General features: G+C 45.0%; 1 long non-coding RNA gene across 1 annotated transcript; it reads left to right on the plus strand.

Moving 5' to 3' along the window:
- Nucleotides 1-3,166: 3,166 nt before the first annotated feature.
- Nucleotides 3,167-12,422, plus strand: LOC309380244. Its single transcript, XR_014172761.1, has 4 exons — nucleotides 3,167-3,262; nucleotides 8,513-8,568; nucleotides 9,332-9,449; nucleotides 11,611-12,422. It is a non-coding gene; the product is annotated as an uncharacterized lncRNA (long non-coding RNA).
- The last annotated feature ends 1,883 nt before the right edge of the window (nucleotides 12,423-14,305 follow it).

A 14,305-nucleotide genomic window follows, 5' to 3' on the forward strand; every position in this document is an offset into this window, starting at 1 on the left:
CCAGTATTTTGCCTGCTGTATGAATGAAGATTGTACTCTTCTGGAAATATTTTACAATTTATTATTGAGTGTAATTAAAAATATAACCCCTGAGATTAAAAGGAAAAAAAAGGTATTTAACTCTGTTGTAGTTTCTTTAACATTCATGTGGATAAAAAAAAAGTCTATAATAAAAGCAGAAAACTATATGACGTAATAGTTGGTGCTTTCCTGCAAGTCAGCTGTTTCATTCATTTGCTTACTCTTCCTCCTCGCCCTGTTGTTTGTCATGGCAGGTAATAACTGCGTTGGTTGATAAGCTTGAATATGTGTGCCAATATGAAGCTGCTGTAGGCCATTGATATATCTGGTTCGGTGTTGCCTACAAGGAGTAGGGTCTCTAGGGTCTCGGATAGGGTTTTCCCAAAGCCCTACCTGGAAATGTAGGGATGCAGGTGGCCTATGGGTTAAACCACAGAGCCTAGGATGTGCTGATCAGAAGGTCGGCGGTTCAAATCCCCAGTGCTGATCAGAAGGTCGGCGGTTCGAATCCCCACAACGGGGTGAGCTCCCGTTGTTCAGTGCCTGCTCCTGCCCACCTAGCAGTTTGAAAGCACGTCAAAGTGCAAGTAGCTAAATAGGTACCGCTCCAGCGGGAAGGTAAACAGCTTTTGCGTGTGCTGCTCTGGTTCGCCAGAAGAGGCTTAGTCATGCTGGCCACATGACCCAGAAGCTGTACGCCGGCTCCCTCGGCCAATAAAGCGAGATGAGCGCCGCAACCCCAGAGTTGGTCACGACTGGACCTAATGATCAGGGGTCCCTTTACCTTACCTGGAAATGGGGGGGGGGATTGTATTTGGGACCCTTAGCGCTGCGATGCATTTGCTCTGTCATGCAGCTACAGACTTTCTAACATCGCCACTGTGCAATTCTTTTATTCCTCCTCTCTCCTAAAGGAAAAAGAAAAACCAGCCAATTCTGGACCCAGCATCTCTTCACAAATGTTCTGAAATTGGTATAATGTTTAAATAGCATCGTCCCATCAGTTCGTGCATCTTGTCTGCCTTCTCCTATTGAACTGTTTCTGACAATGGAGAGAGGAGGAAAGTATGGTAATAGGTGGTGTTTGGAGAGCCTACAACATTTCACCTGGGAGAAACTCCCTCCCCAAACACCCCTTCTCTCAAGACAGGTATGAGGAACCTGTGGCCCTCCAGATGTTGATGTCTTCTCACTCCTTTCAGCCCCAGCCAGCATGGCAAATGGTCAGGCATGATGGGAGTTTTAGTCCAACAAGATCTAGGAAGCCACAGGCTCCCCATCCATTGTTTAGGGAACTTGCGGCCTTTGAGTCAGGGGACACATCCACTGCAAAACATTGTTCCCCTTCAAAGGAGAAAAGGCCTGCTTTGGTTCAGTAGTCCTTGCGCCCAGTTGTGATGACCATGACATCAAACTGACAACTCGCATATGCGACTGAACCATCACAGACTCAACACCTTGGGGAGGGCTTTACTATCACCTGATTTCACAACATTTTCCATCCCGGAGAGGCAGCCATCTTGTTAGTCTGTTTCACCAAACCAACAGAGTCATTTAAGGTGCTCTGTGGTGGCACTGTGGGTTAAACCACAGAGCGCAGGGCTTGCCAATCAGAAGGTCGGCAGTTCGAATCCCCCCGATGGGGTGAGCTCCCGTTGCTCAGTTCCTGCTCCTGCCAACCTAGCACTTCGAAAGCATGTCAAAGTGCAAGTAGATAAATAGGTACCACTCTGGCAGGAAGGTAAACAGCATTTCCGTGCGCTGCTCTGGTTCGCCAGAAGCGGCTTAGTCATGCTGGCCACATGACCCAGAAGATGTATGCCAGCTCCCTTGGCCAATAAAGCCAGATGAGCACCAAAACCCCAGAATCGTCCACGACTGGACCTTTACCTAAGATTCTTTTAATGTTTTCAGTGGAGTTGATTCAGGAATTTAGCTGACACTTGTCAAGTTCTAAATAGTCAGGTTTTGGATAACCTAGTGCTGCACAGCTCATGGGTCAATTATCCCATAAGACAGCAGAAGTCAGATGGGCACTGGTTGTGCAATGATGCTCCATACAAGTATGTGCTCTCTGTATTCAACTCTATGTGCTCTGTGTTCCAGTCAAAGTTGCATGACTTTATGTAATCATTTCCACCTTTTGATTGATTGATTCAGTTGCCATCTAGGCAGAGAAACAATGAGACCAAGTCAAATTTTTTACATCATCAGCTGTGAAATGTGTCTGCTAAAAATTACCTTATGATCACAATATCGTCCTTATCTTTGTACTAAATGATTCCAGTCTTGTGTAAAAAAATCTGTGGGGGTTTCGAATAATGATATTTAACAGGAATAATGGGTGTGGCTTACTGAATTTCCCATAAATTCCCTTTGGGTAAAGCAGCTGGGTTCTTGCTGCTGTTTTTATATAGTTGCCACCACCTCTACTGCAGCTTATCTTCTGAGGACATTAATGCTTGCAAAGAACCTGTTCAGAACAACTGGCATTCCACAACAGTGTGAAGAACCAAGTAGTGGGACACAGAAGAACAGAAGCTACTGGGATTGCCCTTCTCTCTGTGAAGTGCAAGTGATTCTATATCTAAATAGTTCTACTAGTAGTAGTAACAAAAGGTAAAGGGAATCCTGACCATTAGGTCCAGTCGTGAACGACTCTGGGGTTGCAGTGCTCATCTTGCTTTATTGACTGAGGGAGCCAGCATACAGCTTCCGGGTCATGTGGCCAACATGACTAAGCCACTTCTGGTGAACCAGAGCAGCGCACGGAAACTTACCTTCCCACCGGAGTGGTACCTATTTATCTACTTGCACTTTGACGTGCTTTCAAACTGCTAGGTGAGCACGAGCAGGAACTGAGCAACGGGAGCTCACCCCGTCATGAGGACTCAAACCACCGACCTTCTGATCGGCAAGCCCTAGGCTCTCTGGTTTAACCCACAGTGCCACCCACGTCCCTAGTAGTAGTAGTAGCGCTATCGTAAAACTAGCATGCAGAACTAACCCTGTAGGGGGAGCCTTGGTATCTTACAGAACGCAGTGTGAAAGAAATTACCGGTACGTGGGTGAGGCAGGAAATTCCACCTCCCTCTCAATAAAAGGCTAAGAGCAACTAAACTCCTCAGGAGTACGAGAAGGTGACAAGCTGAGAGCTCAGCATGACAAGATCTTCTTTCATCGAGAGACCAAATAAGACCCAGTGAGAGACGAACAGGAAAGAAGACTTGACAGCCACAAGGTAATGAGTCCACAGATCCTTGTTTTATGTCTAAATGCTGTTTATTCCTCCCTCTCACCCATTTCTGATGTAAATTTCTTCAGTTCAGAGTCTATGGGGACTTTGAGACATCCCCCAAACAGCACTTTTTGACCCAGAACTGGCCAAATGAGGGGCATTCACTGGGGCTTTTGGGGCTCTGTGGGCGAAATCAAACTGTGGCGTTGGCAGTACAGTGGTACCTCAGGTTACCTACGCTTCAGGTTACAGACTCTGCTAACCCAGAAATAGTGCTTCAGGTTAAGAACTTTGCTTCAGGATGAGAACAGAAATCATGCTCCGGCGGCGTGGCAGCAGCAGGAAGCCCAATTAGCTAAAGTGGTACTTCAGGTTAAGAACAGTTTCAGGTTAAGAACAGACCTCCAGAACGAATTAAGTACTTAACCCGAGGTACCACTGTACCAGAATGACCTCCTTGGGGCACAAGCCTAGGCAGCGTGTATGGAGGACCTGGGGTGTCCGGAAAAAATGATGTGGTCCAAAGGAAAGCAGAGCAATACGTTTGGCAGCAGCTTGGCTGCAGAAATTGCCGGAAGGAGGCCAACAAGGCGCCATCCAACTGTCTTAGGGACTCCGCTCCAGAATTGTGTAGGGTTTACTCCCTAACCTTTTCTTCTCTCAAAGATATCCCACAAGGCAGCAGAGATTTAGGATCAGAGTTTTCCTTCTCCTAGAGGGGCTCCCTTCCCCGGTTCACAAGCCCCATTAACCCCTCACTTTCCTGTACAGCACATGCAGAAATCGCCTTCTTGACCAACCCTCACTCTTGGTCTCACCCACTCAGTCCTCTGGAGCCTGTCTTCGCATGCAAGAGCAATCCCTAACTCACTGAGGGTTTGAGACCCATTGGTTATCCTCACTTGGTTTAGCCGGCCAGTCAAAGCCTTTATTTGGGATGTGGCTGCTGTCCCATGCAGACAGCTTCTAGCAGTTTCTTTAGGCTGGGTATTAAAATAAGAGGAAGGAAGAGACAAATACAGTGGAACCTCGGGTTACGTACTTAATTTGTTCTGGAGGTCCGTTCTTAACCTGAAACTGTTCTTAACCTGAAGCACCACTTTAGCTAATGGGGCCTCCTGCTGCTGCCGCACTGCCACCGCACGATTTCTGTTCTCATCCTGAAGCAAAGTTCTTAACCTGAAGCACTATTTCTGGGTTAGCGGAGTCTGTAACCCAGTCTGTAAGCATATGTAACCTGAAGCGTATGTAACTTGAGGTACCACTCTATGTTGTTGGGAATGGGGCTAAGAACACAAGACGAGCCCTACAGAAACAGGCAGAGGGTCCCTAATGGAATCATCTTGGAAGCCAGCTCAGTTGTGCTAGAACCATTAGAACTACCAGTTTCTTGTTTCTGGATGTGAGGGCGATCTGGCTGCGACATCTGATCACCAGTTTCTTGTGAGCAATCTGACTGCAGAATTCTGCACCAGCCTGAAGTCCTCAGAGGCAGCCCTGTGTGGGATATACAGTGATCTACTTCCTGCGAAGATGGAGGCTTTCCTTAGCCATCATCGCAGAAAGCAACTGGCAGTTCCATCTCTCCTGATCGCTCTTCTTTTCACATGCAAGGGAAGTCCCTAACTCTCTGAGGGTTTAACACCCATTGACTACCCTTACCCGATTTAGCCGGCTAGATGAAGCTGTTCCTGGGGTGTGGCTGCTGTCTCATGATATTTATTAGAAGTTTAAAGATTACAGAAAAAAGAAGAAGAGAAAACAACAAAAAAATTAACAAAACATACATTACAATACATAAAAAATAAAAAAATACAACCATAACAATAAAAAACACACATCCAATATTCCATATCTTTATCTTTCATTTACTTGTTTCATCGACCTCCTCACACCTCCCTTTTTGTATTCTAGTTTAGTTATTTGTTTCAGCAAATTCTTTCCATCTTTCTCAATTTTTATTGGGTAATTTATCTTAGCGGTCTAACTTATTAATTAACTCAGCAAATCCTTTCCATCTTTCACTATATTCTGTCGTTCAGTTTACCTTAATTTATTTTAACCTTATCTTACCATAAAAATACCTTAAAGCTTAAAACTTAATACTTATTTATACATAACTCCTTATATCATTTCTACTAAAGCCAAATAGTTTCATTCCAACATTTTTTCCTAATACTCGTTAATTTTACACTAATTCCCAAAATAAATTCTTAAAAACTTTCTTCCAATCTTCCTCCAACGTCTCTTCTTCCTGGTCTCGGGTTATGTCAGTCCTTACTGTCCATTCCATCTAGTCCATCAACCTGGTAATCTTATGTCCGACTGACAGCTTCTAGTAGCCACAGGTGAGAGATGAGTGCAGAGTGGGGACCAAAGCTGGACAAACTACCCCAGAAGGAGCACGATAGGTACCCACCAGAGGTATTACCCCTCTCCTTGATTAAAACCCTCTGGGGAATGTTCCTCCAATTGTTCTCATTAGTTATGGCCGCCGAGTGAAGCAGGGGGAATACAGCACTAAATAGGAGAGGGCCATTGCGTCCAAGTCCCCATTGGTCGGCTTTCTGGAGGAATCTGGCCACAGCAGGAAGTTGGATGCTGAACCAGATGGGTCTTTGGTCTGGTCCAAGAGTAGCATCCTACGACCTTATTCCCATGGAGTCCAGGCTCTGTCAAAGGCACATCAAATCACAACAGGGAAGACACAGCCTCACTTACAATACCATTATCTTTCTTTCTTTTTCCGAAGGGAGGGGGGAGCCACAACATAAATACGAAATGTCTTATCAGGAAAAATAATGTACGTGACAACAAAACTCCCGTTAAACATTATAGCACATAATTTCAGAGCCCGATTCCGCTCTGAGCCTCCGTTAAAGCCTTGGGATTTAAAGGACTTCCTTCCCCATAAATTCATCCCAAGGCATTTTCGTTTTGTCACTTGGGCGTTAATATAGTGGCTTCCTTGTGGCATTTATGCACTGACCCCGGCTGCCCCTTATTCCAGATTATAAATGAGGTGTGGAATTACCGAATGCATAGCCCGATAGCACACCTTTAATAAATATGTTAATCATCTGGCTGTGGCATGTCCCCAGGTGCCGGGGAGTTTGTGCCTTGCGTTATGGATGGGGCACTTTAAATTCTATTCTCTTTGCACTGACAACCTTAAGTTAAAATAAATTTATTGGGGTGGGGTGAGGAACAGGGGGGAATCCATTAGCCATGGGTTGTATATGTGAAGAAACAAGACAACGAGAGATAGAGAAGTCCCCAGGAAAAAAGGGTGTGCAAGTCCTTTTCACGCCTAAGTAAAATCAGAAACGATGCCTGAGACCTGGAAAGAAATCCTCCCCACACTGGCATATATGTGGCTTTTCTTAGATCAACTTGGGAAAAACTTAGTACAGTGGTAGGCAACCTAAGGCCCGGGGGCTGGATGAGGCCCAATTGCCTTCTCAATCCGGCCCGTGGAAGGTCCGGGAATCAGCGTGCTTTGACATGAGTAGAATGTGTCCTTTTATTTAAAATGCATCTCTGGGTTATTTGTGGGGCATAGGAATTTGTTCATTTTTAATTCCCCCCACCCAAAAAATATAGTCCTGCCAAAATAAAAACATCGACACCTGACCCCAACCCCACTCATCTTCCCCCCTCCACCTCTTTCCCCCTTTTCTTCAACAAATGAAACTGATGTGTGTAAAAAAAAAAGTTACATGGGGAAAAAATATGAGGGAGACATTGCACATACCTTTGTAAATCAAGAAAATATTTAATAAAAATACATTATATATATAGAGAGAGAGAGAGTCCGGCCCACCAAATTGTCTGAGGGACAGTGGACCGGCCCATGGCTGAAAAAGGTTGCTGACCCCTGACTTTGTACAATGAACTTATAAGATGCTTGGGCCCAAATGACAGCAAATGCATAGTCACTTACCTGCTGTTTTGTGGGACATCTTAAGGAGAAGAAAAGGCTGAGGAGCAAACCCTACACAAATCCGGAGTGCAGTCCCTAAGGCAGTTGAGTGGCATCTTGTACACCTCCTTCTGGCAACTCCTGCAGCCAAGCTGGTGCTAAATGTCTTGCTCTGCTTTCCTTTGAACTGCATCAGTGAGGCTGAGAGGAGGGTCTTGGTGTCTGGGCAGCCTAGGACCTCCACACACACCGCCCAGGCTTATGGCCCAGGGAGGTCACTTTGGCGCTGCTTGTTGTTGTTGTTTAGTCATTTAGTCATGTCCAACTCTTTGTGACCCCATTGACCAGAGCACGCCAGGCACTCCTGTCTTCCACTGCCTCCCGCAGTTTGGTCAAACTCATGCTGGTAGCTTCAAGAACACTGTCCAACCATCTCGTCCTCTGTTGTCCCCTTCTCCTTGTGCCCTCCATCTTTCCCAACATCAGGGTCTTTTCCAAGGAGTTGGCGCTGCTAGTGTAGCACAAACAATGTACAAGGTAGCAGTTACGAGTTATGGTTTCTACAGCCACAGCAGGCGCCGTGATTCTCCAGCGGCTTGGCTTCACCCCTGGTGGCGTACTCCATTGTCTCTCAAGACAGACGGATGCCGAAAACAACAGTCAGTCACTACAGAGGGATGATGTTAGGAGGAGTCTCAGGACCCTACAAACCCTGAGTCTGTTGCTCCAAGCCCTATGTCTCCTACCGCTTTCCCTCCCACTTTAAAGACTTTGCTTACAGAGCAATGGAATGGGGAGGTAGGGTGGAGATGCCCTCCCAACTCTGGCAAAGCCAGCAAGCCTGCCCCTGCGATGATATTTAGCACACATTCCCATTTTAATGGTTTAAAACAGGGGTCAGCAAACCTTTTCAGCAGGGGGCCGGTCCACTGTTCCTCAGACCTTGTGGGGGGCCGCACTATATTTTGAAAAAGATATATGAATGAATTCCTATGCCACACAAATAACCCAGAGATGCATTATAAATAAAAGGACACATCCAACTCATGTAAACACACGATGATTCCCGGAGCATCCGCAGGCCAGATTGAGAAGGCGATTGGGCCGGATCCGGCCCCCAGGCCTTAGTTTGCCTACTCATGGTTTAAAACCATAGTGGAATGCCTGTAGCCCTTGACACATCATTGGACTCCAACACCCATCAGAATCAGGTAGCACAGCAAATGACCAGGGATGATGGATATTGCCTTTAGGAATTTACATCACCCCCAACCTGTCACATTAACAACCTTCATCCTTCTTACAGCTCTCTGCTCTGTTTTCCTTTGCAGCATGCTTACTCCTAGGGAGGAGGAATTTCATGGAACGCTTCCCCCCAAAGATCCAGGTACTCTACACTGCAAAGTTGTATTCAGCGAAGGTTAATCCCATTCATTTAAAAACAAAACATTGGAAGGCCAACAAGGTTTCCTCTTGTTCCAAACTGTACAAGCTCACTGGTGATGTTTCTGTCCCTTGTCTCCTGAAGGTTTTGCCACAGGTCTCAACATCAACCTGAGACATAGGCATGGCCAGGATTTATGTTAGGGGGCAGGGTTTATGTTGGGGCATGCAGAACCAAGCTTAGTTATGTATTTTTCTTTATTTACTTGATTCTGTGGGGGCAACTGCCCCCTGCCCCCAAGGTTTGCCAATCAGAAGGTTGGTGGTTCGAATCCCCGCAACGGGGTGAGCTCCCATTGCTCCGTCCCTGCTCCTGCCAACCTAGCAGTTTGAAAGCACGTCAAAGTGCAAGTAGATAAATAGGTACCACTCTGGCGGGAAGGTATACGGCATTTCCGTGCGCTGCTCTGGTTCGCCAGAAGCGGCTTAGTCATGCTGGCCACATGACCTGGAAGCTGTACCCGGAAGCCGGCTCCCTCAGCCAATAAAGCGAGATGAGTGCCACAACCCCAGAGTCGGCCACGACTGGACCTAATGGTCAGGGGTCCCTTTGTCTTTTTATGCGGAATAATAGACCAAGGTCTATTCGCAAGCTTTCGGGTTTTTTTTGTTTCAAATCCATGTTGTTGAGAAAAGGATTAATGCTAATAACCTAACACCACAGGGTGTACATTTAAGGAATGGTTGCTTTTGTTCTCTGTGCTTAGATCTTTCCTCTTGGACCTATGAGATCATCATGTTATGTCTCTCTGGGAGCATCTTTCTGGCAGCTCTGATGTTCGTTGCAGTGAAGACAATCCAAACGAGGGTCTTGCATTTTCAGAGGTAGTGCATTTCTGGGGAATCTGTCAGACTCCAGCTCTGCTGAAATATACTCAGAGTCGAGAGTGGATTTCATGCTCTTTATTCAGCTCATAGTGGTGAGGAGGAATGGAAGTTCCCCCAGAATGTCTGCTTTATATACATTACTGTATTTACACAATGGGCCCCACGTGATTGGCTAATTCCGGGATTCACCTGTAGGCCAATCAGGTTGCGGATTCACTTCCACCTGGAGCTGGATTGGGTGGCTCCTGTGGACCAATCAGACTGCTGCATTCTGGACCCTATTGTTCTAGGACCAATCAGACTGCTGCATTCTGGACCCTATTGTTCTAGGACCAATCAGACTGCTGCCTTTTGGATCCTATTCAACTCAGTACATAACATCTGCTTTCATGCTTACATTCCAAACAAACTTAGAATATACCCGATACCATGTTCCTTCACCAAGCTGGGGACTACAAATCCCATTAGCGCCAATCAACATAGCCAGCGTTCAAGGCTGATGGGAGTTGTAGTCCAACATCTAGGGGGCACCAGTTTGTACAAGGCTGCCCTGTGGTGTTGCACAAGAAGTAATGTGGGTCTTCAACTCCCTGAATCTGGGAGCAGCACAACACAATGCAACCAGGACGGGGTTGGTGTAACTATTGCTACATAAGCAGGTCATATTTTAATCCTTGGGCACCATGTAACCAATGGAGAGGCAGAGGCGCAGCAATTCATTGACTGGTCTTTCCATTGTGTAAATTTTTTACCATCTCATGTCACCCTCCCCCTATCGGCCTGATCTGAAAATTCATTTAGCTTAATTAAAGGTAAAGGTAAAGGTACCCCTGCCCGTATGGGCCAGTCTTGACAGACTCTGGGGTTGTGCGCCCATCTCACTTAAGAGGCCAGGGGCCAGCGCTGTCCGGAGACACTTCCGGGTCACGTGGCCAGTGTGACATCGCTGCTCTGGCGAGCCAGAGCTGCACACGGAAACGCCGTTTACCTTCCCGCTAGTAAGCGGTCCCTATTTATCTACTTGCACCCGGGGGCGCTTTTGAACTGCTAGGTTGGCAGGCGCTGGGACCGAGCAACGGGAGCGCACCCCGCCGCGGGGATTCGAACTGCCAACCTTTCGATCGGCAAGCCCTAGGCGCTGAGGCTTTTACCCACAGCGCCACCCGTGTCCTTAGCTTAATTAATTCATTACTAATTAAATTTGCATACCGCCCCTCAGCTGGAGAACACAGGGTGGTTCGCAGCATAACGCCGAATATATAATAAAACAAAAACAAAAGCGATGCAAACCAAGAACCCGCTCCCTAAAGAGCATCAAACACCTAAACTCCTGGATGTTTTGAGCCAGGAGATTATAAGCTAAAATGTTAAAGAGAAAATTCTCATTCCTTCTTCCCCCGGAAACCCCACCCCCAACAAAAAGCCAAGACATTTCAGTGGCCTTAGAGGCAGCAAAAGGATGTCCTAAACCAGGGGTCAGCAACCTTTTTCAGCCGTGGGCTGGTCCACCATCCCTCAGACCATGTGGGGGGCCAGACTATATTTTTTGGGGGGGGGGAATGAACGAATTCCTATGCCCCACTAATAACCCAGAGATGCATTTAAAATAAAAGCACACATTCTACTCATGTAAAAACACCAGGCAGGCCTCACAAATAACCCAGAGATGCATTTTAAATAAAAAGACACATTCTACTTATGTAAAAACATGCTGATTCCCGGACCATCCGTGGTCCATCCAAGCCTTAGGTTGCCTACCCCTGTCCTAAACTCTCCCCTTCCATCCACTTCCTTGGATAGCAGAAAGAGAGTAATACATTTTGAAGCCATTTCTTAGAAATTTAGAACGAGATCTTCCTGCCTAGGCCCATTTTTAAAACTCTATCAGGAAGCAGGAACCTCACTTTTGTGATTATTTATTCTAATGGTTAAGCTAAGGTTCGGACATAAAAGCTGCTACAGCTCAGCTCAGGATTTCAGGACTTTTCTCTCCCACAGATCCTCCTGAGAAGTTGCAATTTGCAAATCTTTCCTCCCCACTGCATTTTATTATTATTATTATTACTAGTAGTAGTAGTCTAGGACAGTCTAGGCAGAACATCACACTTGACCAGCCAATTAATTTTGCTATGTTGTATTTTTTTAATTCTTGTTTCAGAAGGGGTAAACCAAGCAGCCCCGCCAAAGAGCTTTCTGCAGCTGAAACAGTGGTGGTAAATATTCTTGTGAAGCGCAATGAAGCGATGGATATTTTTACAGCGCAGGTTACTGGACCAGCATATATAATATATGTGTCTGAGACAGAAATGCCACTTGAAGTTTGAAGAGGAAAATACTGTGGGATAACCAGCTTCAAATAACCAACATGCTTAAGTCTAGTTAATGCATGAAGGGGTTAAAACCATAGAGTAAGCTGTCCTGCTAAGCTTATCTATGTCACTTCCCCTCACCTTTGGAAGAAATAGGTAATCAAGCCTATGCAGTCTACCTGATTAACTCAGTGTGTGAAGAGGATTGAGCTCGTTGCTTCAGCGCAGCCGAATGGCTTTCACCAGCCATTCTTGTGTTCCTATACCAATAATTTTCACCAATTTGTAACTAAGCTAAATTTCACTGCCTGTGCAACTTTCCTGAAGCACATAAATCTGACCTTTGGAGAGTTTACTTGCAATTTTAACTTACCAAACATATGGTCTTTTCCTATGCTGGGGGAAGAGGGAAATTTTGGAATTCACTTAGAAAGGCATATTTAAAAGTTTAGCCTATATTTGCATGCATTACTTTGCTGAATATGTTTTTCCCCCCAAATAATATTTATTATTTTCAGTAAATAAACATAATAAAAAAGAAAAGATTAACAATAATAAAGACAAACAAAAAATAGGAGAAAAAGTGAAAAAAGATACATACAACATATTACCACTTAATTAATTAAAATTAAGTGCCATCCATCTTCATAGACATAGTATTTGACTTCCTCGGATCTCTTCCATCCGAATTTTTTAGTAATTACTTTGCTGAGTATGTTGATACTTTAAATCTCTGCTTTGGTTCTCACTCCAAGCTTGGATATTGGCATCCAGAAAAGGTAAAGGGACCCCTGACCATTAGGTCCAGTCGTGGCCGACTCTGGGGTTGCGGTGTTCATCTCGCTTTATTGGCCGAGGGAGCTGGCATACAGCTTCCGGGTCATGTGGCCAGCATGACTAAGCTGCTTCTGGCGAACCAGAGCAGCGCACGGAAATGCCGTTTACCTTCCCGCTGGAGCGATACCTATTTATCTACTTGCACTTTGATGTGCTTTCGAACTGCTAGGTTGGCAGGAGCTGGGACTAAGCAACGGGAGCGCACCCCGTCGCAGGGATTCAAACCACCAACCTTCTGATCGGCAAGTCCTAGGCTCTGTGGTTTTAACCCACAGCGCCACCCAGGTCCCATATATATATATCGCCACCCACAAATATTTATATTTATGTAAAAGGGTCGACTGGAAACTGAATTCACAAGTCTATGCAGTATTCTGCTTGAGTTAGCACTGACAGAGAAGGCCTCATTTGATTTCAGGCTCTTCCACACATCTTTTTTACGTTGCATTTGTGATGATTTCTGTGCATGATAGCAACGGGCAGTTGTACGCGATCCCATTTTCAGTACCGTATGTTTGTGCCTTCAAAAAATTCAGCTGAACAATATAACACAACACAATGGCCAATAACAATGGCACTAAACACTATTTATAGACTAATAGAAATGATCAGAAATGACAACCAAAGTCTCTAAATCTTCTTCACCAGTCGCGGTAGAATAATTCAAAAGTTCAATATACAGTGGTACCTCAGGTTACATACGCTTCTGGTTACATACGCTTCAGGTTACATACGCTTCAGGTTACATACGCTTCAGGTTACAGACTCCACTAACCCAGAAATAGTGCTTCAGGTTAAGAACTTTGCTTCAGGATGAGAACAGAAATCGGGCTCCAGCGATGCAGCAGCAGCAGGAGGCCGCATTAGCTAAAATGGTGCTTCAGGTTAAGAACAGTTTCAGCTTAAGAACAGACCTCCAGAATGAATTAAGTACCTAACCTGGGGTAGCACTGTATACATAATCTGTCACCAAATATTGCCAGAACAGAGTTACTTAGTTGGTCTCTAAGGTGCTACTGGACAATTTTTTAATTTTAAAAATATATTTCTATTGTATTAAGGTATTGTTGATGGAGCACCCAAGAGGATTACAAGGCAATTTGTAATCTTGTACTGGAATTTAAGATCCAAATACCGGGGTCCCTGTCACTGCTAAGACACGGCAGCAGAAGGTTCCCCATTATTTCCAAATTCAGATTTACAGCCTGAGCTCTTACTGTGAAGTCTTGCTATTCAGTTCAAAGCCTATGAATTCAAATATGAATTTATTGCGTACCGCAGTGGTGGGGAACCTGACTTTTTCATCATCCGCAATAAAGATTTAGAGGTGCATTTAAATAATTTAGAATGCCAAATCAAAAGCTACTTTATTGTTCAGGCAACAGATGAAGACTTTTGTTATTGTTGCTCTCCAAGACTCTTTTTAGTGTTGTTTTACTGCTTGAATATTTTTTTTATATATATATGATCCTGCATGATTTTCAGTTGTTCTGATGCTTTATTGTATAATAATCATTTTATTGTTGTTTACTGGAAGTATTGTGAACCATTGGATACAATTTTAGAGTTTGAAAGTATATATTTTGAAGAAAATAAATAAAAGCATCTGACTGCAGACAGATATGAACTTACCCTCCTGCAAAGTCTTTGCTGAGTCTAAGGAGCTCCACAAATGTTGAGAAGCTGCAGTTACAACTCTCTGCTTGA

The sequence above is a fragment of the Podarcis melisellensis genome, assembly GCF_964234715.1.
Source record: "Podarcis melisellensis genome assembly, chromosome: 11".
Lineage (NCBI taxonomy): Eukaryota > Metazoa > Chordata > Lepidosauria > Squamata > Lacertidae > Podarcis > Podarcis melisellensis.